This window comes from Myodes glareolus, chromosome 3, assembly GCF_982192425.1.
Source record: "Myodes glareolus chromosome 3, mMyoGla1.1, whole genome shotgun sequence".
NCBI classification, from domain to species: domain Eukaryota; kingdom Metazoa; phylum Chordata; class Mammalia; order Rodentia; family Cricetidae; genus Myodes; species Myodes glareolus.
Window position 1 is genome coordinate 91288423 of NC_142028.1, and position 26798 is coordinate 91315220.

General features: G+C 45.5%; 1 protein-coding gene and 1 pseudogene across 1 annotated transcript in view; one reads left to right on the top strand and one right to left on the bottom strand.

The window, feature by feature from the left end:
* Ror1 (ROR family WNT receptor 1) overlaps positions 1–26798 on the bottom strand; it is a 356211-nt gene that overhangs the window by 57330 nt on the left and 272083 nt on the right. The gene's annotated exons all lie outside the window — the stretch shown is intronic.
* Positions 1927–23250, top strand: LOC146895111 (small ribosomal subunit protein eS6-like; annotated as a pseudogene).

Consider the following 26798-nt stretch of genomic DNA (forward strand, 5'->3'; position numbering starts at 1 on the left):
AGAGCAGGGAGAGGATGGCCGACTGCTGAACACTCATCTAGTTCTCATTACAAACCGAAGAGGCCAGTTCTAGTTGCCCCCTTATACGGATGAGCAAATTGAGACCTATATAAGAATTTTAAGAATATGTCCAGAGTCTTTTACTTAAGTGGTACCAGTATGAATGTACACCAGCTATTTACAGTTACTTAAAGAAGTTCTAACCGTTTTATGTTAGCCTAACTTACCCTTCCTACAGCAACAGAAGAGGCAAGCAATTCTAGTTTTAACTGGATACTATAGCTGGTGGGAAACTTGCCACATATCCCATAATGCCCTGAGCCATGACTTTCTTTTCTGTGGATAGAGGAGGTGAGACACGGGGAAGATGTCTCGGGGTCCCTGCCGACAGTTCACCTGGATGGCTCTATAATGCCAGCATTCACTGTTTCTCAGTGGTACTAAAAGGTAGTTGATGACGATTTGAATTGTGTCGATCAGAAAAGGCAATATGCCAGTTCCGTTAATGCCTTCCTAAACAATTTCTGTCAACACCCGGGGCCCTATAACAGAGCAATGAGACCACTTAAGCAGGTCTCCTCCATCCTTTGCTTAGGGGCGTGACAGGGCACTCTGTCAGGACATCTGCTCACACCTGCCATGACACCTTTGCGCCCTTCAAAGTGAATGCCCTCCCATTAGCCACCCCTGCGGCAGTGGCTTGCTCCGCCACAACTAAGCCTTTAAGCTTCTGTGTCTCAACATTTCACACAGATAGTATCACTGGTGTTGACGGTCTAACAGCTGGCATTAGGCTGCAGGATGCTGATGGTCTAATCTCAGTGACCCAACTGACTGTCAGTCATGGTGTGCATTGTGCACTGGGAATGGCCCGGAGCTGCCCAAACGGCAGCGTGCAAAAAGCAGCTCATGTTTCGCATCTTCAGCTATTGTTTAGTATTTTATCTTTCCTCCAGGTGGGTGCCTATCATCCCAGGCCCCCAGCTCACTGGGGAATAAGTAAAAGCAGAGGCATAATTTAGGGACCCAAGGAGAAACTGGGTTAATCCACCTATACCAGGAGTCAGGCCAAGCACGGATAAAGTTCTCCGTTTAACCCACGTGTCCCATGAGGAAGAGTGCTATCTTTACTTTACAGATGGAGGGGGCTGGCTGTTAGATGTCGAAGCCGCCTTTGTGTAAACCATTTCTGTCAGGTCCCAAGGTCCTTGGATCTTACAAGCTCTGTCCTTGTTTCTTTTGGAAGTGGCAACCTGGAGCATCCCTGAATGTGTGGCGCCTTGGTCTGTTCCGGCACTAGTGAGTCATTCCCAGGAGCTGCACGTAGGGTCCCTGAAGTAACATGGACATTGGGTGAGTAACTGTGACACACACGTAGGGTACCAGATCAGAGTTGTTTGTAATGATCAAACGCAAGTGTCTTCTAATCCCTTCCTCATCCGTGTTTGCCAGGTTGCATGCGTGAGAACGTCATGATGGGGGGTTGATTGGTCATCAGGTTTAGAATCTCTCAGTAAAAGAAGTGACCTTTCGCAGTCAAATGGGGCATAGGGGGCATAGGAGGCCACATCCTGCCTTCTCTGCGTGCCTCGGGAAAGCAGCAATGTGTACGTGAAAGGAGACCACAAGGCTTCTGCCAGTTCTTTTTTATTTTGACAGCTATGAACTCTCTCTCTCTCTCTCTCTCTCTCTCTCTCTCTCTCTTTCCCCCTCCCGGGCTTTATGTGTGGAAGTCCTAATGCCAGGCTATTTGTTGGACATGGGTGAAGAAAGCATGACCCGCGTTTCTAAAGCATGCACATTATTGAGCAGATCCTGGCACGAGTACTATTTTAACAGGAAAAGAAAACAAAGAGAACCAGAACAAAGTCAAACGCAAACCTCTGTGCGACCTGAAGGAGAAGCATGCGTGGGGAGTTCGGGGCGATGGAAGATGACGGCTCAGGGAAGGAGGACCTGGAAGGTGAGACCCATACGGTGTGACAGATACTTCAATTGAGTTTTGTATTTTTACGTCTATTAGCTATCCATTACAGGCCTATTATGTTCTGGCCACTGTTTGTGTTACCAGGGCAACCTGGTCAGGTGGGATGAGTGAGACTGGCAGGCTGACCATGGTACAATCCCAGTGGGGAGCTAGAAGGCAGGCCTAAAGTTCAGGAAGAATCTGGGGTGGTTGGACAAGATAGGGGTGGATGAGCTTGCCCAAATACATTCATGAGATGAAGTCAGTTAAAATAGGGAGGCAGTCAGACATGATCACAGAGAAAGCCTGTCTGAGAGGTGCCGGGTAGGGGAGGTATCCAGGGTGGCATTTATAAAGTCCGTCCATAACTGAGTAGAAACCACCACACCTGGCAACCAGGGGAATTTTAGTGCCCAGCTGTCAGTGCACAGTTTTCTCTGGTGGACTGTACATTCCCACAGCTATGAGCTTCCTCGTCTCTGGTATCCATGACAGAGGCTGAGGCAAGGATCCCAGCAATAATGACACACGCTAGCCTCACGACTTAGACAATTGACCCTTTCTTTCCCTTTCCTCCTGGGCATCGCTGGGGATGTGGCTTGTCCTGTGTCTCAGGTTATTCTCAGAATTTGATAAACTCATCACACAGCATTTATCATGGCCCTGAGAAAAGGCGCTCACTCAAAGCTGGCTACTCCATACAGACCAGCTCACTTGGAAGTGACTTTTTAAAAATTTTTTACAAACAACTTACGATCTCCGAGCAGAGGAGCCACGATGTGGTACAGCCCCTCTGTCCCATTGCCAGGCTCCCAGGTTCTGTTCACACAGAACATTCTGTGTGGGGCAGCGGAGCCCAAGCTCTGGGGGCGGGGGTAGTGACTAGGATGGCACATGATGAGATCTGACCTGGTTTTAGAACTATAAAGATGTTTCATTGATGAGCCTTGGATAAACCACTGTAAACAAGTTTTAAAACCCAACACGTGACTGGTTTGTAAGTTGTCCAAAGTGCTCCCAGATCTAACACATGGCAACGAGAGAGAAAAACACAGGGCGATTGGGTTACCTATAATCATATGTTTTTATTCCATGGATTCAAAGAATTCAATTCCATGTTCCCCTCTATGTGGCACCTTGTTTGTTCAAGGTTCCACAGATAAAGATGAGGAAATGTGAACTGGCTTGCCCTGGGCTGCCTTCTTGAAGCCCATTCCCGGTCTCACCACAGCATCCTTGTGGGCAAAGGACTGTGTGCCAAGCATTCGGGCCCATGAACTGTATTACATGCAGGCTTTGTGTTGGACCAGAAGCTCTGGTTAGCTGTTTGAGCACCCATGCCCCAAAGTGTTCTTGGGAGTTGTAGGAAGATCGTCATATTCGCCTTTGAATTGGTTCAGAGACAGGAACACAGGAACAGGAACTAAGGGAAGCAGAGCTGACCTATGAGTTGGCAGTGAGTCACTTTGCTCATGATGGTCTCAGGTTTAGGAAGTGCTATCTTCAGGAGAGCAGCTGGAATACAGGCGGCACCGTCTAGCTGGGATGCATCTTGGATATAACAGATATTATGCCTGCAGAAATGGAAGCTTCCTCCCGTCCTGCCAGATGGCAACACTAACAAAATCATAACTGAATAGACTTTTCCACCTGTAAAGTACACATCCCTGGTTCCTAAAAACAACCCATTCTCTTGTAAGAGATGCTTTCATACGAACACAAGAGGATTGCTGGAGAAACCTCCAGAAAACACCAGGGGCTGACACCAGAAGATGGCTCACAGGAGGAGACAAGGATTAGGACCAACTTCCGGAATGCCATTATCGTCCCTTCAAGCCTTCCTCTAAGAATCTTACCAGCCACTTTGGAAGAAAAGGTTTAGTAGAGTAAATGATACAAATTCACAAAGATACGGTGTGAAAGTATTTGGGCTTTTGTTGTTGTTGTTGTTTTGACTGGTTTTAAGCTGAGGTCTTTATGGATTCCTCCTAACAAGTGCCTTTATTCCTGTCTATTAACATCTCTCAAATCCCTGCATTCTGCTTCCAAGACAAGGGGTCTGCGGAAGAGCTCGTGAGAATTCACAAACTCCTTGTTCAGTGGTTTCTCATCCATAGCATGAGAGCAACTGAAGCCATACTCTTAGGACAGCAGACTGTTGTTTCCCATTAAGATAACTTAAATTGAAAACAAAAACAATCCTCTCTCAGTCTCCCTTTTTGAGACAAAGAGTAAGAAGGATGAGAATGGGGACCAGAGAACGCATGCTCGAATCCTAACTCAGACAGTCCCTAGCTGCTGCCCCTAGCGTTCAGACTTAGATCTGGATTCTAAGTCCAGTTCTATACTTAACAGGCTGTGACCTTCAACAGGTGCTGTCTCTCTTTGACTTTCAAACTGCTCATCACATGGATAAGGAAATACTTGTCTCTCATGGTCTCCTTTCCCACATTATAGATTTTTTTATACATAAAATCTAGTTAAGATAGACAACACGGAGAGACGAACAGGCCCAGTTGACTTAGTCGGGGATAAGCTGCCTTTGCTTCTGTGGGTGTTTATCATCTGACTCCCAGCACCTGCTCACATACTCCTCCATCCATTCCGAGGACACTTGAGTTTTAAGTGCCTAGCGCCCATAGGCGATCCCATGTATCATGGACAAAGCCAGAAAGCCAGATCATATAGAGGAGGCTTTGTGACCTTGAAGGAAGAGACTTTCCAAAGGAAATGTTATCCAAACAGAAAGGGTTAGCTCTGCGGTTACACTGACCCGTGGGGCTCAAGTGAAAAGCTCTCATGAGTGCTGAGAATACACACATAGGTCACTACACCCAGATCTACACATTTTTCTAACGTGCTGTGGTTTGCAAGGACTGTTGAGTCCTGGCTCCCAAGGACCAGCTCTGGCACTGAGGAGTGGTAAATGTGGTTTGACAGCCATCTTGCCTGGTAAGTTCAGCTTCCTTGTCTGTAGAACACAAACAGTGACACTTTCCCATGTGGGTTTCTGGTAGAGTTGTACGTTTTCTTTTGCTGAGCAGGTCAGGGAGGTTTAGCGTCACCTGCGCGTCTACAGCGGGGGATGTCCGGGACATTTGTGCTGAGGCGTCCCCGGTGCTCGCTAACTCTGAAAGTGGCAAACTCTTTTCCAGTGCTAAGGTAACGTCCTCCTGCTCTTCTATAAGTCTATTTTTACGTCGTTAAAGCTTCAGCTGAAAATGAGACCAGCTGTTCATGAGGAGAGTTTCGTTCTTGGAGACCTGGGGCTTGTAAGGGGCACCAGGTCTGGTGGGGACTTCTCTTCTGGACCGGTGATTCTCACATGAGGCACCTGGGAAGGTCTGGAGATACTTTTGATTACTGAAACTGAGGACAGAGTTTACCAGCATCTAGTGTGTAGAAGAACCACTTTGAGAGACCCCGCATCGCACAGGGCAGCAAACAGGTATGCCGGGTTCGCCATCCTGGGGTAAATTCAGCAGGATAATGGGCAAGCTACTTTGTTATTAAGCGAATGAAACCTAGTTTCTTGGATTTGAGATCCACACCACACTGTTTAGGAAGCCTTTCCTCACCTGACCGTCACACACCTCTATGGATGCCCTCGTCATATCTCTTCCACAAGCCACACAATGCTAGCATACACTGGACACATAATAAAAGACAGGTGGATAAAAGCAGAGTTATGAGCTCCAGCAATGGTGTTCTGGGCTTCCTCACCTTCCCACTGGACACAGTCAGCCAAAGAAAGCCTGCGAGACTACGAGGGGCATCTCTGTGGAAAGAAGGGAGTCGGCATAAAGAAGCTGGATTCTTGCTTCACTCTCCCACTGTCTACACCAAGAGTTGGAGTTTATTTTCCTTCTGTGCTTCACATTGACAGGAATATAGATTTGGTTTCACTTAACCGTCTGAAATGTAAAAATGGAGCAAACAGATCCGATTCCAGACCTTCCACACCGCTAAGTAGAGTTATTAAAACAAACAGGAGACCCTTGGAGATCGGGCTCTGTTACCTAACAGGAGACGCGTTAGCTCCTCCAGTGTGTCTGTCATGCTCTACAAACCTAACCCAGTCCTATTCCGGGTCTCCCTTGCTGCCAGAGGAAGGGCAGTGGTTACCGGCAGGCTCAAGCTCTTCACCACTAAAGGGAAACTCTGGAGTCAACACCTACAGGGCTTCTCACAAATTGCTAGATGTCAGCTGACCTTGAAGCTTTTCCCGGTCTATTCCCAAGATTCCTTGATCTGTTTTTCCCACTCCTGCATCCTCAGCTCCTAGGACAGCAGCAGGCCCATGGTAGCTACCAAGCTTGCTTCTGCTGACACACCTTCCCACTGGCAGCCCCTTTGTCAGGAATGTGCTTTCTCTCTTGGATGGCCCATAGCTCACTCTCTCACCCCACCCAATGGCGTCTTCTCTATCAACTTCTGCAGGGCAGCTGCAATCCACCCTGTCATTCTCTTCCCCCTCGTTCTGTTTCTTCTCAGCTGTGGTCTCCGAACAATTGGCTTCTCCTTCTAAGTAGCAGACTAGGACTTTGGCCTGTTTCTTGCACTCTAGCTCCCTTGGTTCCTCGAAAGGCAGCCGGTTCAAAGTAGGTGCTCAGTAAATATGTGCTGGCCATGAGTGACAGTTTCATGGCCTATTTTGGTAAGACCCTTCGTCCTTTCCTCTGCACGGGGCCATTCTGAGTGTTAGTTAGTTCTTGTGATTCACCCCACGTTCTCATATCTAGCTATTACCCAGCATTTGTCAAGGGTAACTATGGGCTCTGTAGGAATGTGACAAAGTCATGGTAGGCAGCTACTCCGTCCTCATGCCCTTGCTATCACTGTCCACATCATCTGTCCACAGCAGCTGGGGCAGGGTCCCGAGTCCTGGCTTAAGGACTTCACTGTTGGCTGGATGGAAGCTCTCCCACTTCATTCTGTACACAGAGAAGCTCAACTATTTTGTCCCCCACCCCCTGCCACCAAACCAGCATACAAGGTAAAAATGAAACTTCCTATCTACAAAATGCCCTTATGGCTTCCTCTGTGACCTTGAACCTTCCCTTTCTCCTACCAAACTCCATTTATTTCAAGGAAAGACTCCAGTGTGCACTGTCATCTGGCTTGTAAAAATAAACACAGTGACTAGTGTTCCCAAATAACTCGGCCTCACCGCGTGGCCTGCCTCCAGAAGCTTGCCTCCTGAGATGCGCAATCTGACGGGAGATCTACACTGAGGCCCAGGCCCCAGAGAGGTCTAGTGAGGTCGAGTTTCTGACCAGACAGGGTCTGGGTTGGGAACAAGGAATGCCTCTTGATTCCGTAGAATCAGATGAATCTTTGTGGCCAACGAACTGTCTGGACATGCTGGCTCATGGGAGAGCATGCAGCAGCAGGAATTTTGATATTTTACTATGATAATTTTACAAGTTCATTAAAAATCAGAAAGAAATAGAAAATGCTCATGTTTATCAAAATTGAATGATGTCAGTCTGAAATAATTGGATGCCTACTATCTATAAATCAAGTCATCAATTGTTTGGAAAGAGTGACACTTCATTTTCCTTCAAATGATAATCAACAGAATTAAATACAATTTAAGTCCATTGTGTATTAGTAACGATTTCTATCTCCTGTGATAAAATTTCAACATTTAATTTGTTTTTTAGTGTTTAATTTAGTATTTGTTTATTTAGTTTTTGTTATGCTAGGGATCGAATTCAAGGCCTCAGATACGCTAGCAAAGTGCTTCTCCTCCTGAGTTTACTCTCCAGCCCTCTTCCTTCTTTCAAACAGCCAATTAGCTCCACAACAAAATTAAATCATTTGGTCTTTATTTTTGGTAACAAACCCACAAACTTACTTCAGCAACATCAGCATGTATTACTTGAACTTTAGTTATTTCGTAAATAAGCACTAACTAGATTTATTACAGGAGAAATATTACTCAACACACAAACTTCAAAACACCGAGACAACTAATCCATTTTCATCACGGTCTCGCTACTTACAGCCAATTAGAAAGTACAAACCACTCGCGTTTGCTGTCTTGCTTTCAGCCGGAAGGTAGCTGGCCCAGAATGTCCCTTCTGTGGCCTGCGAGGGGTCCAGATGCTCCTATAATGTCCCTCATTTCCTCAGGCCCACATGACGATGGTGACAGCAGCTGGCACTCACTGTCACTTAGCAGCCCTTACTTCTCACAGACGGCAGGGGCTGCGCTTTCCAACAAAGCCAGGCTATGAAACTCAAACATGACTCTAATCCACCAACCCAGGGGCTTGGTAAGCCTTAGTGCCCATCCTGTGCTTGCCTTGTAGGGCTATGCGCGACTTCATGCACTACGGGCAGAGTCTAGCTCAGGAGCACACAATAGGATGCTCACTTCCTTGGGCCAGATTGCAGTTCACTCCTTCAGCCAGTTTACTGCAATATCGTGCAAGTGTGGCAGCTCCCTGGGAGTACGAGCCTTGCTTTGCTTTACCCAGCTGCAACCCTGGGGTTCATAGTGATGACGTCTGCATGAAGTGCCTAACACACATGGACATGCTTCACGGAGTGTTAACCAGGCCTCCATGTCATTTCCTCAAATGTTTCCTGAGCAACTTATGTTGCCATTGCATCATTGTTTCTTACCTTCTATTGAGGAAGCAATTACTGGGGGGAAACTATTTCAGACTCACAGAGTCTTGAAGTAAAATAAGGGAAGGGTCTCAGTTTTGTATCAACATCCACCTGCCCCACATTCCGCTTCAACACAGGAACATCAGGTATGCAGTAGGTTTATGAGCAGAGAGTCTCTGCTGTGGGGTTACCCTCTGTATGCTGTGAATATGTTTTATATTACCATTGCTTAATAAATGGCTTAGCAGAATAAAGTCAGGCGAGAAATCTGAATATATATAGATATAGATATGGATAGATAGATAGATAGATAGATAGATAGATAGATAGATAGATAGATAGATAGAGTACGTGGAGTCAGGGAGACACCATGTAGCTTCTGAAGAAGAAGGACCCGGAACCTTTCTGGTAAGCCACAGCCTAGTGGCAATACACAGATGAATCAAAATGGGTTAATCAAACAGTGTTGTAATTAATATAGTTTCTGTGTGATTTTTTGGGTCTGGGCATCTTGGAACAAAAGAGCAGTCTCCGTTTACAACTCTGCTTATGGATTGATCTAGAACAGTGGCTCTCCACCTGTGAGTTGCATCCTCTTAGGCAAACCTCTGTCTCCAAACGTATTTACATCATGGTTCATAACAGTAGTGAAATTACGGTTATGAAGCAGCAACGGAAGTAATTTATGGTCAGGGTCACGACAACATGAGGAACTGAACGAAAGGGTCGCAGTGTCAGGAATGTAGAGAACCACTGGCCTAGAGGAAACTCAGACTCCAGATTTGCTCTTCTTACAAACATGGAGGGATATGGTCACTGTGCGGAAACCCAGAAAACTTCTTGGGGCATAATAAATAGAACCAGGTCTGTATCTAGCAAACTGCCTTTACTTCCTGGTCACACTTTTAAAACTAGCCTGGAATTTCCCATTACACTAGAGCTCCCTATATTTGAGAATCATAACAGAGGTGGTGTCTGAATGCATGTGTGTGTGCGTGTGTATATGTGTGTGTGTGTGTGTGTACACGTGTGTTTGTGATGGTAGTAGAAATGGGTCCTGCTGGAAGTGTCTCAGACAGTGACCAGACCCTGGTTAAGGGAAGGGTCAGGAACATCCCTTTCTACTTAGTCCTGACAAAGCGGAGATCTTAGGCTTCTTGGACTGCAGTCAATGAAATCCAAAATCTCCTCCCCAATTTCAAGGGGATAAGGGAATGAGCAGGCAGAGGAGCTGCCTCCTGGCAAAGGTGTTGGATGCTGGTGGTACGGGCCTTCTGCCTAGGCCGCAGCCTTGAGGACTGTCCCCCCAAACACGCCCACATAGTCAGTGATTCAAGGCTTTATTTTATCACTGCTCTGGAGACCCCACCCCCACCCAGTCCTGTTCTGGAACAAATCTTAAAGGCCCAAAGCATCCTGGAGTGAGAGAAATACTTCTTTGTGATGAGAATCGGAGCCAGGCTGAGGGGCAAGCTTAGGGGAGAGCAAGACAGAGCAATTGTGACGCCTGACTGAGACCTGGAGGGCTTTGCAAACACTGCTCCACAGAGTAGCAATTAGCATCCGCCACCTGCCAATTTGCCTATCTTGAATGCTTGAACCTTTGAAATAAAAACCACTTGAAATCTCACATTGCCCATGTAGCCTAGCCACAGGAGGGTCTGGGTTTAGAATACAAGTTTTCCACTGAGTGAGGACACAGGCAAGGGACTGAGACGCTGACCACTCTTCCCAACTGTTCCTTCACCGGCTATGGAAACAGAGGTAATTGGCTTCTCCTGACACTTAATCCCCAGCCCCTGCTAAATGGTTATCCACCCCCCTAGAAAAACACAACTTCATGCTAATTAAAGCATTGTCTTGAGGCTTAACACGGAAAATTTAGGTAAACATACTTTTAAAACACTCAAATGCAATAGAGGAAATACACCCCTAAAGATGTCCACAGTCTAAACCCCGAAGCCTCTGAACAGATTAAGTTAGAGGGCAAGGGGAATTTATGGTTGCCAGTAGAACAAGGGCTGGTAATCAGTGATCATGGATTACGTAGGTGGATCTAATGTAACCACGAGAATCCTTTAAATAGTGGAGAGAGAGAGAGAGAGAGAGAGAGAGAGAGAGAGAAATCAATACATTGATTGAAGGCGAAAGAGACCAGCCAAGAAATGCGGTGGGAGAGTTTAGCCCAGGGAGGCTCATCTTGACTTCCAACTTCTCATCTTGAAGCAGTACATCTGTTTTAGACACTCAAGCTGTGGTACTTTAGGTGTTAGGAAACTAATTGAGCAAATTAGGCAACTAGCATTCTATTCAAAAGACGGTATCATTGTCGTCAGAGGTCACATCACCATCAGACTTACAGTCCTCGTTAAAGACTTTCTCAAATTCAGCTTGGGAAGATCTCTAGTCATGAGTAATTTTGCCAGAATTCTCAGAAAACAAACCAGATGGCCATCTCATGGATGGTCTCGGAGGGATTTTATCTTTCAGGGTCCTATCATCAGATGGTCTCTGTGCAAACACTGCCTGCATTGTTCACTCTGTTTATTTATTTTACACACCCTTTGTTTCTCGTAAAAAGCACACTTCAGAGTTAACTGATATCTAGCCTAAGAAGCTTATTTAAAATACCTTTGTTAACACAGATAAAATATATGAAGCCTAATCATGGTTCATCCAATTATACGTTGCACGATTTAGAATCTATCATTGTACTTGGTTTTCTGGTCTCAGAAAAATATTTTGTACTGAATTAGATATTGCCTTAGATTTGTTCAAGTCTTAAAATGTTGAATTTAATTTCTTTTTGGATTTTTTTTGGCATTTTTTTGGAGACAGGGTTTCTCTGTGTAGCCCTGGCCGTCCTAAAACTCACTCTGTAGACCCAAGCTGACCTCGAACTCAAGAGATCCACCTGCCTCTGCCTCCCAAGAGCTGGGATCAAAGGTGTGCTTCATCACCATCAATTTTAATTTCTTATTTGATACACATTGTATGACCCAGAAGTAAGTTTTGTGAGTAATATCTAGTGAGTTAGACATTTGGGCATAAGCTTTTACAGTTTAAGAAAAATATAGATACAGAAAGGATAAATATGCAAATGGTGGAGCCCAATAAACTTTTACAAAATGTTTATTCCTACACAACCTAAATAAAGAACATTACAGGCCCTAAAGCAGCCGCAGCAGCTCTGCTGATTTTTTTCAAAAGGGAACCATTACTCAGAGTTCTGTGGTTTCTACGTCAGTTTTTCAGTTTTGAGGATATTTTTTTAAACATCTTAATTATACAGTTATATAATCTGTGTTCCTTGTATTTGACTTCCCTCAATATGGTAGTTGTAGAATTCATTCTCAATGACTTTCTGTAACCAGAATTCAGAATTTTTTATCGGTATCCTCTATTAATGTTTAACATCATAATTTGTAAAACTTACAGTTGTTGGACACTAGAGATTATACTATGGATCTGGCATTAATTTTTTTTTTTGGGGAAATTGCAAAGCATTTTGTTGAACTTGGTATTTCTAGCTAATTTGGTGTTACTACGCACAGTTCACATTTTCTGTCCAGGAGAGAGAAAGTCAACGGGGCCACACACGGCACCTTCAGAGCATGCAATTGGACTTCTGTCATTTGTTCCTGCATAAGCAAAGAAGACTGAAAAGGCTGGTTGCAAAGGCCTCTCATAATACCAGGCACACTTATTAGAAAAAAAAAAAAAAGGGCAGGTCACTACAGAAAGATGGCTAGAGCCAACCTGTGTGCTCCTTAGAAACTGGATTTAGTAATGTCACCGGTAGGACAAAGATCCTGTAAGAGAAGCCCATAGCACAGTGCGAGAAAGCGAAATGTGGTAGAATTATCCTATCGCTTCTCTTATTTGATCTGTTTTATAAATGGAAACATAGTTTGTTTGGGGGAAAATAGGTTTGATACTTGAGAAATTACAAAGCATCTTAAAAATAATGCCAGTTGAGATCGTGTTTCCAGGATGTCTTTTGCTCTAAACCACAAGGCCCTGCTGACAGCTTCTAAGGAAGCTGAGCTGCCCCCAGAGTCAGTAGCAGCCTGGACATTCTCAGGAGCTCATTAAGTCATTGGTCCTGGGGCAGAAGTACCAACTAACCAACCAACCAACCAACCAAACAAACAAACAAAAACAATGAAGAGCCACAATTGACACATAGATTCATCCAACGGGTCCAGGAGACAGCCAAGTACAATATCACTCTCACAAGGATGGCTAGGGCAGCATAGGAAACGGCCTAGGATAATATAGATATCTCTAAGTGGATGGACAACCTGTGCTTTGCATGGATAATGGTTTCTGGCTTCCCAGCTGCGGCAAGGCCGACCTGAGTTCAGAACTGCCCTATACAGTCTCTCTTACTGAGACAGCTTGCCCAATGCAGAAGCTGTGGAAATATGTGCATCTTTCATGAGCTCTAGCAGTGATGGAAGAGGCTCAACACAATGTATTCACAGGGGAAACAGGCCTGCTTTGTGTGTTTTGTATGTATGGTATTGAATGAGGTAGGAGGCAAATCTCTAAGTTTGAGGCCAGCCAGGTTTTACAGAGGGAGTTCCAGGATAGTCAGGGCTGTTACATAGAGAAATTCTATCTTAAAAAAGTGGATACAGCTAAAAAGAGTTCAACCAGAACATTTATACTTGTTACAGTAGGGACAACCCTACTTAGTTTATACAAGTCTGTCTTCCTCTACCATGCTGTCCCCTAAGACACCCAAGATAGTCCCATGACTCTCTCAGGATTTGCAGAAGCCTGTTTAACAGTGTTACTTCTCCAGACTTCCTCATTCTCAGATGTCAATATAGGCAAAGTGACTTCCCAGACATACTAAAAAGGAAGGTCAGAGCTAAAGTCAGGCTTCCTAGTGTTCTTGCCTTAATATAACAGAGAGTCTTCCTGATGAGACATGTGAAATCAGCTCCAATCCATCTCTTTGGAGACACATCATGTACACGTCGCTTAGTCTCAAGGACAAGCCTTTCTTGGTGCCTTTGTTTGCTTGTTTTAATTGTTATAAAGGGACACCATGACCACAACAACTCTTATAAAGAAAACATTTAAATTGAGGTGACTTACTTAAAGTTCCAGTCCATTGTCATCGTGGCAGAGAGCATGACAGCATGTAGGCAGTTGGGGTGCTGGAGCTGAGAGTCCTACATCTTGACTCAGAGGCAACAGAAAGTTGGCTGACTGTCATGCTGGGTGACGCTTGAGAAAAAGAGACCTCAAAGCCCACCTGCACAGTGACACACTTCCTCCAACAAGGCCACATCTCCTTTTTAATAGTGCCATTCCCTTTGGGGGGACATTTTCTTTCAAACCACCATACTCGGCTTGTCTAAAGAATACCTGTGAGGCCTAGTAGGATACCTGTTTCACATACAGAAAGTCAGAGATTTGATCCCTGCTTAAAAGAGAGACAGGTAAGGTGTGGTACATGCCTACAAGTCCAGCACTGTGAAGGCTGAGACAGGAGGAGCCAAAGTTTAAAGCCAGACTGGGCTGCAAAGTAAGATCTTGTCAGAGAGAGGGAAGGGAAAGGGTGGAGAGGAAGAGGATGGGGCAGAGGGAGGTAGAGAGAGAGAGATGGACACGAGTGTGTGTGTGGAGAGACAGGGAGAGGGAGGGAGGAAGGGAGGGAGGGAGGGAGGAAGGGAGGGAGGGAGGGAGGGAGGGAGGGAGGGAGGGAGGGAGGGAGGGAGGAAGGGGAGACTATGAAAAAGAAAAGGAGGCAGGAGGAAATCTCAGCCTCAAGAGTATGGCCACCACCCCAACCTCCATAAAATCTCATCCTTAGTTGTAATAAGTAATTTTAAAAGGAGAAAAGAAACATTGTTGCAGCGATTATAACCAATAAGTTCAATGACTCTTAAAGGAGCTATAGGTCACAGGTCCCAGGCATCCAAGGAGACACAGTCCATAGCTAGCCCCTTCTGTGGTGATTCGGAGGTCAGAAATGCCAGGTTTCGGAAATCCCAGTGCTGAGAAGCAACTCCACAACCTGATGGTGAATTTTATGTTGGGAACAGAACAGGGTCGTCTTACATTTTGCCTTGCCCGTTGTTCAGTTTTGTTAATGCCGAATGCGAGAGAAGCACACTGCTGTCCCATGGTAATCAGCATGAGGGCGTAGAAACAGCACCAGCACAGGGGTGGGGGTGGGGGTGGGCGGCATAGCACAGCTACCCTGGGCTTCAGACTCAGATCACCTGGGCTTGGAGTCTTAGCTGTCCCTAGTCATCTTCAGAAAAGGGATTTAACTTTCCCAGGAATGATAATAAACACACCAAACTCCTAGGGTTGTTCTGAATTAGGCATAATGCCTATTATGGTCAGAACGAGGAGGAGAACTGTGGAATCCAACAAGGGTCTCCACCAGGAACAATCGAGGCTCACTAATGATATGAGCAGCCACACAGCACCTCTGTAGGCTGCAGCTCAGACTTCGTGTAGCTCTTCACGGAGGAAGTTCCCCATTTTCATCTCCCCAGGACATCCCCTCCCCCACCTCCCCCATCCCCGCTCCTCTCTTCCTCTCCACGATCAAGTGCAAACAGCATCCAGACGGTGGTCTGCCAGCAATGGCCATACCAGGTGGGAACTGATTTCCTCTTGTAAAATGATTCCAGCACACCAGGTTTCTGGGTCATTTCCTTGCCCTTCGGTGACAGCGTAGTCCGACTTTTACTCACTCATCTTTGACTGCCCCTCTCTACCCTCCTGACAGTGGCCACAGGTGCTCAAGCAACGAGTAAACGGAGCAATTGAGCATTCTCCTTTAGGGCGGCACAGCATCCGTGGGCTAGTAGATGTAATTAGTGTTTTGGTGCATCAATTAAATTATATCAAAATCTAATTTTTTGTGACCCTGCTTTGAGACATATTTATAAACATGGTTATTTCTCCCCTAAAGGTGCCCCCTACCCCCTTGCCCCCCATCTGTGGGTGACCCTTTAATGAACTAAGAGGTCTCTGGACTTGGGGTGAATGTGGCTGAGAGACAGCAGGCTTTGTCTCTTTGCTGTGCAGAAGACAAAATGGCAGATGCTGTCTGGTAAATTCGGGTCAAATTTTCACGCACTCTGTCTTTACTTACAAGAAGTGTCAATAGAAATGCAGAGACACACCCCACTTTGCTTCTAACATTCTCAGGGATCAGAAGCGAGTTTAGTGAGTGACTTCCGTCCACTTCATCCTCCCCCAGGAACGTTTAATGCCCCCCATGAACATTTGCCCACACTGACACTTCATAAGTTGCTGGTTTGATTTTCCTTTCTTTTTCTTAAATTTTTTTTTTTTTTTTTTTTTTTTTTTTTTTTTTTTTTTTACGTGTGTGGATGTTTTGCTTCCAGTGTATCTGTGAACCACATGTTTGGTACCCACAGAGGCCAGAGGAGGGAGCTGTGTCTCCTCGAGGTAGACAGCTGTGAGTTGTTTTGTGGATGTTAGGAACCAAAGCCAGGTCCTCTGGAGGAGCACCAGAGGCTCGTAACTGCTGAGCCATCTCTCCAGCTCCTGGTTTGATTTTGTTAACAGCCACTATCAAGTATAGCTAAGCATTAACACAGGAACTAGACAGTATTCTAAAGGTGAAATGGGCAGTGATTTTGAGGACAATCATTTCTTAGTGTCTCATAGAAGCACTTTTGAAAATACCAATAAAGCCCTTAAACTGGTGAGTAATGGTATTAGAAATATATTAGAAGGTACATTAACACTACTCTGGAGCCAGGCATAGTGGTTCTTGCCTGTAATCCCAACACTCAGGAGGCGAGGCAGGAGGCTTGCTATGAGTACTAGGCAGTTCTGAGTACTAGGCATGTCATTTAATGTATGTCTTATCCAAATGATTTTTCCGATTGTTGGATCACTGAGGGCTACATTTCTCTGGGCCTGCCCTAATTTGTATCACATAGGGTTCTTGGCTACAAATGATAGAAGTCTAAATCTAGTTTAAAGAAAGAAAGGGGAAAGAATTACTGATCTACTTGCCAATACATGAGCAAAACGGGTGTGGACCTGGCCCAGGGAACTCACATTCAAAGAACCTGATAATTCTGTCTTTCTCTCACCTCAGGATCTTGGTTTTATGGCCATGGATATTTCCAGACTTATAATTACACATTCAAGGGACATAGGCAAGGTCTTTTGACAGGTTCCAACTAGAAGTTTTGTAGGAGGGTTAGAACTGGACTGGCTTGGGTCATCTTCCAGCCCAACGTGTTCTCTTAGGCAAGAACGCAAGACGGTGGTTGGCATCCCAGCAGGGCTCTAACTTGGGAGAGGATAGGCCTCACATGAAGGTAGGAACTCTTCTTCATGCACAAAACAACTCATGCCCACAATCCCTTCAGGACAACACGTGGCACTTCTACATCCTGCCTCACTGGAGTCTCCTTCCTTAGATGGTCTCCATCTATAATACTGAGAAGTGATAGCTATTGTCACATCTTTGGATCAGAGATGTAAGTGGAAGGTGCTTATGGGAAAAAAGATTAAGGATTTATCTTGGACAAGCATTTTAAGGAAAACGCTCTCAGAAGCACAGTGGCGTGTAGCTTGGTAAGGTGTCACTCCTCCAGCAATACCCCGTGACGGCAGGAGACTTCCATTAACTAAGACGGCACTCCCGGGAGACCCAGTCTACCAGCTGTGCTGTGTTGTGCTGTGCTGTGCTGTGCTGTGCTGTGCTGTGCTGTGCTGTACCAGACAGCATTTCCACATACAGAAACCAAACAGAACCTAACACACAAAACTCATTTGTCACCCAGGTCTTCACATTTCCGTTTTCAGGTGTTTGTGGCAGATACATTATAGAAATTCCAAACTGGTTGGGATTCATTCCTTGAATTTCGTTTCCATTTGATTAAACTGTGGGCTTCAAGTCTTGTCTAACTGTATTTTATGTATCTTTTCATCCAGTCTCTGGAATCGGCCTGTAGCTGCTGGATGCACTATGATCTCTCAGTGTTACCGCTTATCACAGGCAATAATAAAGACATTTCTGTGTATATGGAAGACTATAAATGAGGATTACATCCACATTACCTAAAGTAGAAACTATTCTGCCAGAACTGATAGAAAGGGTTGGGTTTGTGCTGCTAAGATCCTTGGTGATTCCAGCTGGCTTGGGCCTTTCACCAATTGATCCGTGCCCTGGGTGTGGCCCCACCCTCTCTCAGAAATGCTGACTACTCTCACGTACTATTCTGGTCATATAATTCTTAAGAAGCAACTATCACAAACAGATGTGAATCCATCTTCTGCTGCCTGACTTTAGCCAATATGAGACTTGTCACGTTTTTAGGAACACAAGAATTTCTTTAAAAATTACCGGGGCACGGGACCTTTGAAAGGACCACAAAATGAAGGGTGATGCATGCCAAAATGACCTTTACCATAAAGGTCAGACTGCATCTCTGGCTGGTGGACTGAAAGTGACCCTAGCTGGTACAGTTCCCCTTATCTGCCACGTCTGCCACAGAATAAAACAGTCTAGCCAGGCGGTGGTGGCATATACCTCTAATCCCAACACTCAAAGGCAAAGGCAGGCAAATCTCTGTGAGTTCAAGGCCAGCCTGGTCTACAGAACAGTCTCCATAGTCTCTGTGTATTTCAAGGTGCGAGGGATTCCTTCACAGCTCAGTTTCAGGGACATGAAATCCCACGGAAACAATGGGCATCCTGAGTGTAGGAAACCTCAAAACCCACCCTTCTGAGTTTCTGGCTACTGTCAGATTCCCAGCTCTGCTTCACACTGATGTAAGAACTTTCGTAACTGCCAAGTGAGGCATATGGGATTTCTAGCATTAACAAGACGATGTAAGCATCTCACCTTCCACAGTGTTTCATAAGGAAACCAGGCAATAATTCTAAATAAAACCTAGAATTACAAGAGTGCTGTAGTGTAGTTAGAATGTCTTCCAGGGAAGCATGCGTGTGTGTGTGTGTGTGTGTGTGTGTGTGTGTGCACATGCTTGTGTGTGTGTATACGCGTGTGCATGTATGTGTGTTCATGCATGTTTGTGTGTGTGTGTGTGTTAGAAGCCTGGTCTCTGGCTTGTGGTGTTCTTGAAATGTGGTAGAGTTTTTACAAGGAAGGGCATAGAGGAGGGAATTTAGATTCTTGAGGTTGGCCATCCTTGAAGGAGATTTTGGGACTTCTCCCTCCGATCCCTTCTCTCTGTTTTGGTTGCCATGAGGCAAACAGGCTTTCCCCATGACAAGCTCTGTCAAGCCGATCTGTGTAAAGCAGCAGGGCAGACAGCCATGGACTGGAAACTCTGAAACTGTGAGCCCAAACAGGTCTTTCCTCCTCTAAACTATTTATCTCAGTGTGGGGGTTTGAATGTAACTGGACCCCAAAATCTCATAGGGAATGTCACTCTTAGAGTGGGTGGCCTTGCTGGAGGAAGTGTGTCACTGTGAGGGTGGGTTTTTGAGGTTCCCAATGCTCAGGATACTGCCCAGTGTTTCAGTGGCCTTCCTGTTCCCTGCAAGATATAGGCTTCTCAGTTACTACTCCAGCATCACATCGGCCTGTATGCCGTCCTGATGATAATAGACAGACCCTCTGAACTGCAAGCAAGTCATCCCAATTAAAGGTTTTCATTTAAAAGAGTTGCCGTGGTCATGGTGTCTCTTCATAGCATGAAAAGCCCTAACTGAGACACTTGGGTACCATGTTACAGCCATGGAGAGCTGGCTACCGCGGAGAATGGTGGCTTTTTCTGCAGCAGAGATAAGGCCAGGTGCTCCCCACATTCTGAGTGGTAAGTGGAGCATTGGAAAGAGAAGAAGCACCAGACAACTGTACTTAGGAGGCTCTAATGTCCGACGAGGAGTGAGGCAACCCATGCACACAGCACTAACCCCAAAGGAACATGCTGAGATTATAGATGCCGATTATGTATGTGGAAGTTGGGGATTTCTGAAAGCTATCTTACTGTGTTCCAAACTACAGACTCCATGTGGGCAGGAATATTGTCAGTATGTTAGGGAATATTGTCAGTATGTTATCCTATCCCCACCACGTAGGTCAGTGTTTGGCTTAGAGGACGTCAGTGATGCTTATGGAGTGAATAGACAAGTGAGTTATTCAGACTTCTATTTGGACCTCTGCTTAGCAGTTCTAGAATAATGGAAGCTTTCCTTAACCTCTCTGATTATCAGTGGCTTTATCTGTCAAACAGCTCTCGTCCTTGCCCATGGCATTTGGTTGTTATATGAATAAACAATACAGCTTATCTGAAAGGAACTGACCCACAGAATGTGTGTGAGAAATGACAGGACATGTGGAGCCACGAGGAACTGGAGCCTGAGGAGGGGGGCAGACTGCGGCAGGTGGATGGACCAGATAACATCCATCTCTATGTCCCTTAACTTGGGCTGCAAACCCACTCGCAGTGCCCATGAAAGCAGGATGAAATGAATGGGTACTTTTATTTCCTGTCATAGTTACCCATGGCACATGCTCCAGCGCTGTTAACAAGATCAATAAACTTGCCACGTTCAGAAATAGACAATTAACCCCTTTTACAACATTTAAAGTCACAGGCCTCTCTATTTTATGTGGCCACGAAGGCTGCCGAACACATGGTTTTTATTATTACTCACCCTACCCTCTTGAAGAAAAAAAAAGCACTAATAATTTAGCACCTTCTAGACGCTGTCCGTTCTTGGTGGTTTTGCAGGGAAGCGCTGTGTGGCAGCCATCTATGCAAGGGCCACCTCCGGCCTGCTCTCCGTGCTGCTGTCCACCGTTCCGCATGTTTTATGGTTTTCAGCTGCGGTGAACAGCGTTTCTGGGGCCGGCCCAGATTTATTCCCATTTTTAATGTTTTTACTGGGCTGAATAAACACATCCTCAAAGAACGAAGGCACCAGCCATGTTGGGAACTAGGAAGAGCTAAGCCCTGCTCTGGAATGGGAACTTTCTCGTAACTGACATTGGGCTGTAACAACGAGCGCCATTGTTAGGTCCAACTGGGACGGTGGGGTCAGAAGCCTCTCAGTGGGTGCCATGGCACCCAACCCCAGAGCTCTGTCACGACTCTCCTGCAGCCACCTTCTTCCTTGCGGAATTCATTAGCACCTGTGGCGGACAGTGTGGCGTTTGGGACGGGGCGCAATTGATGCCATCCGCAGCGCATATACGTCCCGCATGTGCTCATTTAAACGCTTTGGCAAACGAGTTCAGATAAAGCCAGTCTTTCTCCCAAATCCAAGCCAACGTGTAATTTTTTTTTTATGAGCTTTATAAAACTTCAGCAAAAATGATTTCTTTAAAAGGGAAAAACTTATTTCCTTAAGCTTGCTCAGTTGGTTGATTTTGGCCAAGGCTGCTCAGAGACTGACTAGCCTGCTATGAGAAAGATTATTCATACAGTGATTTGGAACTGGGAGGGATTAGAAAGTATTATAAATCTTTTCTCATGACATTCCTGCAAACTTTGCCATCACTGGAATAAGACAAGTTTGGAAGCCAACACCTGCGTGGCCCACTGCGGGGGGAGGGGTGTTAGATGGCCCATCTCCAAGTTGTACTTCAAAGTCAGTGGCATAGAGAGCTTTGTTTGGTTGGAGGATGTTGAGGGTGATTAGTGACTATAAGCAATGCTTGTAGACATAAATTGACAGCCTTTTGGAAACCGACATGCTTGGCTCATCCTTGGCCAGCGTCAGTGCCTCCCTTAGCACTGGCCCCCAGAGTCACCTCTCTAATGCTAGGAGCACTTGGCCTTCGCCATGTTTGTGATTCCAGTCACTGGTCTCTGTTCTGCTTGTCCTAACTCTGGGGTCCCTTTCTTAAGATGCTGGAAGGTTGCACATATTGTATTTTGACAACAATTATTTTAATGGAAAAAGTACTTGGGACCTAGGCACCTTCTGACTTTGAATGTTTTTTTCCTTGTAAGAATGCCAGTAATAATGGTTTCCTTCGAAGCTGTAAGTGCTGAGGGGTGAGCACAGGGCGAGCGTGTCTGCTTGTCTAGCACTGGGGCAGCGTGTGCGCATGTCAAACCTCGGCTCTGAGACGTCACACTTCTTCTCCAGCACCAGGTTGGCCTGCATGGCAGTGTACAAACATATTAATCATCTTTATCTTTCGCTGTTACAAGAAAAGACAATACCACTGAAACAAGGGAGATGGGCGTTCACAGCCCAGATCTTGTCCCATGAGCGTTAGTGATGTAAAGCAGACATCACAATGCCACCTCTTTTTCTTTGAGTAAGAAAAAAATTCAACCTAGGAAGGTATTTCTTTCTCTTTCTTGATAATTAGGGCCCTAGTTCCTTGGGCCAGTGACATCACCGCAAGCATTTAAAGTGAGGTTTGTCTTTACATTATAGAATGACTTAGTAGGCATCCCAACTGTGCTCCCCAGCTACCCTGCATCATCTCTGTCCTGTGGATACCTTCATATGCCATGTTCTTATCCCCAGAAAGGGCTTGTGTGACTTGTAGTTGGAAGAAATGCTGAATAAGTCATTCATCATTTTAAGCCTTTATCTGTCACTTTGGCTCTCTGTCCCCTTTCTGCACCCCCAAAAAGGTCTCTCTCTTCTTCTTGGAGTTGAATCCCTCTCCTTGGGCCCAGAAACGTTTGTCTTCCCACTGACTCTATGATCATAATTCCATAAGGTGTGTTTTTTCTCTCTCTGACTTTCCTAATAGCCTCTTCCAGAGGTACTCAGGTATTATAGACAGACAGACAGGCAGGCAGGCAGGCAGGATGACACACATATACATGTATACACAAAGCATCTTGTACAGGACTACTGCTTGGTTCAATATCCTTCTCCCACACACAGTCAAACACAGTAAATTCAGGCCTGTCCTCTTTCCCTTGGTACCTCCCCAGTGATTGGCCACGTTAAGATGAAGCTGAATTCCACCTTCCCAGACACTGGCTGTCAGAAACTCATTGAATCAAATGTTGAATGAAAGCTTCATACTTCCTAGGAGAAGTGCATGGTCACAGGAGTAGCTGCTGATGCTCTGGATGAAGAATGGAAGGGTTATGTGGTCCACATCAGTGGTAGGAAAAAAACCAAGCAATGTTTTCCCAAGAAGCAGGGCGCCTTGATTCATGGAAGAATCCTCTTGCCATTGAATAAAGGGCATTTTTGTTATGGACCAAGAAGAACCGGAAAGAGGAAGTGCAAGTCTGTTCCAGATGCACTGTGGATGCCAATCTATGTGTTTTCAACTTGTTTATTGTAAAAATGGAGTGAAGGATATTCCTAGACTGGCAGATACTACTGGGCCTAGTTGGTTGGGGCCCAAAAGTTCTAGCAGCATCCGAAACCATTTTAATCTCTCTAAAGAAGATAATGTCTGCCAATAAGTTGTTAGAAAGGTCTTAAGTAAGGAGGGTCAGGAGCCCAGGACCAAAGCACCCAAGATTCAGTTTCTTGTTACTCACATGTCCTGCAACACAAACGTTGACACATTGAAAAAATATAAGGAGGAGGCTGTAGAATATGCTAAACTTTTGGCCGAGAGAATTAAGGAAGCCAATGAAAAACGCCAGGGACAGATTGCCAAGAGACATAGCCTGTCCTTGCTGAGAGCTTTTAAGTCTGAGACCAGTCAAAAACAAGTCTTTAAGAGTAACATTAAATGATCTGGTCTTAAAGACCCTCAATGAGAGGTGAAGTATCATGAACCCACAACCTGGTGGGATGAAGGGGTGCAGGCCCCCACAGCTACAATGAGTTTGTATGGGCGATGGCTAGGGTGTGTCCAGATGACACCATTTCCCAGCATTCTCCAATCTCCAGCTCGCAATTTCTGCTCCTCTTCCATAATGTTCCCTGAGCCTTGTAGAGGATGATATAGAGTCCTGTTTGGGGACAGGGCTCAATCAATGTCTCTCTTCTAAGCCCAGTCACTGACTTAGAACTGTCTGGGCAAAGTGTGCCCTTGGCTTGCAGGTCATGATGTATCTCCAAGGACTGCAGCTGGAAAATGCCCAAGAGCCATACACCTTACAACATGTTGGCGGAGAAGGGAGATTTCCGACAAGTCATACGATACACCCTAGTGCCTTCCGCCACATGTGCCTCCCTCTCACCGCTCCCTTCTGTCTGGAGGGAATCAGCATCTGTCCATTTACCAGGAACTCCAAGTAACCTCTGGCTTTTCCATGACCTTCTTTCTCCACAATCCCTAACTCCTAATTTCTTTGATAATGTTTTCTTATTGACTCTGTCTTCTTATTTCCCGATGTCCCTGTCTAAAGCCATGTAATTGCTGTCTCGTGTGGATTGATGCTCTGAGCGTATTCTCTCCTCTGGCATCTCTTCCTCAAATTCCCCAAATGCTAGAGTTTCCCAGAGTTAACCCTTGGGTTCCATCTCTTCTCATATTCCAGTTTCACTGAACATGACCCTTCTCATAAATTAATCACTACTAAAACCACAATGACTCCAAAGTCTTATTTCTAGCCCTTTCCTCTCTCAAGTTGATTTTCTCAGGTTTTTCATCAGAGAGGCAGAAATATGACTAATATAATGTTTGGTATTAAATAGTTGAGCCAGAATTGGAGAGATAACTCAGTGGTTAAGAGCACTTGATGCTCTTTCAGAGGACCTGAGTTCAGTCACCAGCACCCACGTCAAGTGGCTCATAACTGACTGTAACTCTTGCTTCAAGGGAGCCAAATCCAAGGGAGCCTGTAGGCACCAGCATTCATGTGCACATACCCATATGTATACACATACATACACAAACACACAACACCTTGATACATAATTGAAAATAATAAGTCTTTGGAAAAATAATTGAATAATAAGAATGACTTTGTTCATAAAAATTTTTCTGCATTTGATGCCTTTTCTTTCCCCCAGTAGACTCCCAGGAAGGAAAAAGAAAGCTGTCTTCATTGCAGAGATGGGAAAATCTAAGGCCTATCACTTAGCCATTTAACTGAGATCAACTGGCCATAATCAAGGGTCTAAGAGTTTGAATGAGTCCATTAAGGCCACCCAACCTGTAGATATAAGACATGAGATGGTCAGCGTCACCCTGGGCTGTTCATACCAGACTGCCTCTCAATGTTGAGCCATGACACACAAGGGAGTTCTGCTAGACTGCTTTGTGGGTGGAGGAGTTAGCATGAACACCAAAGGGTAGCAAATGATCTAACTCAATGGAGACCTGTGCCTCATTTGGGACAAAGAAAGGCAGAACAAGTGGCATGGGCTTTGTGTGACTTCTCAAAAGTCCAGGCGAATAGAAGAACCCTATCCAGAGTTTGAGTCTTTGTCTCATTGAGACCAGGAAAGAAAAGTAGAAGCCCTTCATGGTTGAGTGCCATTGTCCAATTCTCTAAAGACCTTACTCAAAAGCAAGTCAAGGGTACACACAGACGCATCTGGAGCTTGTCCTCGGTCAGGTCCTTGGCCCAGGGCTGTTGTCATGAGGAAATGCCCTGTGCTGTTTCTCAGCAAGTTGTAACATTTCTGCCTTCACCCAAGGAGAGATCTGGTTCTTGTTTGGACTAAAACAAGAACTAAAACTGAACTAAAAGCGATTTTTTTTCTGGCCGATGAGAGTTTAAAATGTCCCTTATTGCTACATCATGAAAACAGGAGTGGGTGTATGTGCAGTTCAAAGCGGCAGAACAGCCAGGCAACAATTCTTAAATTGGGAAATAAAAGGAGGCATCTGAGGTTTTACAGAATGTATTGATGGCAGCTGATTTCCAAGGGAGACAAAAATAGACCAGAGTTTCTCATTCTGAGAAACACTGACATTTTGGGCCTGATAATTCTTTGTTGTGAGGGGCTGTCCTCCGAGACAGACTTTGAGCAGCATCCTGGCCCTCCACCCACCAGATGCCAGCAGCACCCCCATTCAAGGCACGACAATCAAGATGACTCTGGACAGTGTCAAATATGCTCAGAGGCAAAACCACCCCCAAATGAGAACCACCAAAATAGAATCATAGGTTCCCTGACAGAAAGCAGCCAACTCCCATGCAGGAAGCAAAGAAGAAAAGAAGATACAGGATGTAAGTGATGCTCATGGATACAGAACACAGAAGGGGCCTCCACATCCTCTGAGAGCAGAATCTGGTCCTCTGGGTACCCAGCTAGGGTCTGATCATAATCCACGGTGAGGGAAAACGGCATGAAGACGGAAAGAAACCCCTTTAGAGTGAGTGTACACATACTCACATCCTGTTGGCTATGTATATCATGAGCCTTGCTCTCAAACCATTGTGTGATTTCTGACAATTCTAATGAGAATCCTTTCGAAAATAAAAACACTGTTTTCACAGTTGCTGACCCACACAGATCTCATTGAAAGTTACAACCAGGGTTCTCATGTCAGAATGTACGGCAACCTATAAGGATGCTGAGACTGATTTTCTTCGGGTTTGACACTTCACATGTCAAAGGAGGGACTGGAGAAGCCATCCTACGCAGTGTTCCAACCTAGCATCCTTGGCAGGTGATGGAAACCAACAAGAGCCAGCTCCTATTGCAGGTCAGCACTCGTTACTGATCAGTTTCCAGGCAAGGGGAGATCTCCCAGTAGAACCAGGACCCAGTTCTGTCCTCTGAAACAATGTGAAGCAGATCCACTCCCTCACTGAAATGTGTAAAGTCTCTTTCAGTCACCGTTCATCAACGCTCTCACTCTACCCAGGCACTGCCAGGACCCGCAGTCACGGCTCACATGAACACTCCTTCCTCAGGATGAGATGGGATCGTGCGCCAAGCACCTTACCGCCATCCTCAGCAATGATCCTAAGCCTTCCCTGCTTCCATTAAGGTCCCCAAGATAATTCTTTACCTCCCTCTTTCTTTGACAGACTTGTCCATGACCCCAGAAGCACAACAGCTCATCCTCCCCTCTTTTTCCACTTCTCCCATGGGTCTCTGCTCTCAATGTGTCCTCTTCCAAGCTCATTCCTCCCCCAATATTCCCCGAATCCATGAACTATTGAAGCATGTGGAAGGGATGAGCCTTCAGATCCCAGGCAGCAGGAGCTCCATGACAGAATGACAGCTGGACAAGCATGAGGAGCCCCAGTGAAAACCCATGATCAGTGGTGCAGCAGAAGCCGGAGGCCTCGAGCCAGACCAATGACTCCTACAATGAACACGTGCAAATAAACATGACCAGACTGAAGGCTAAACTGTGTGTCTCCGTGGGCCACAC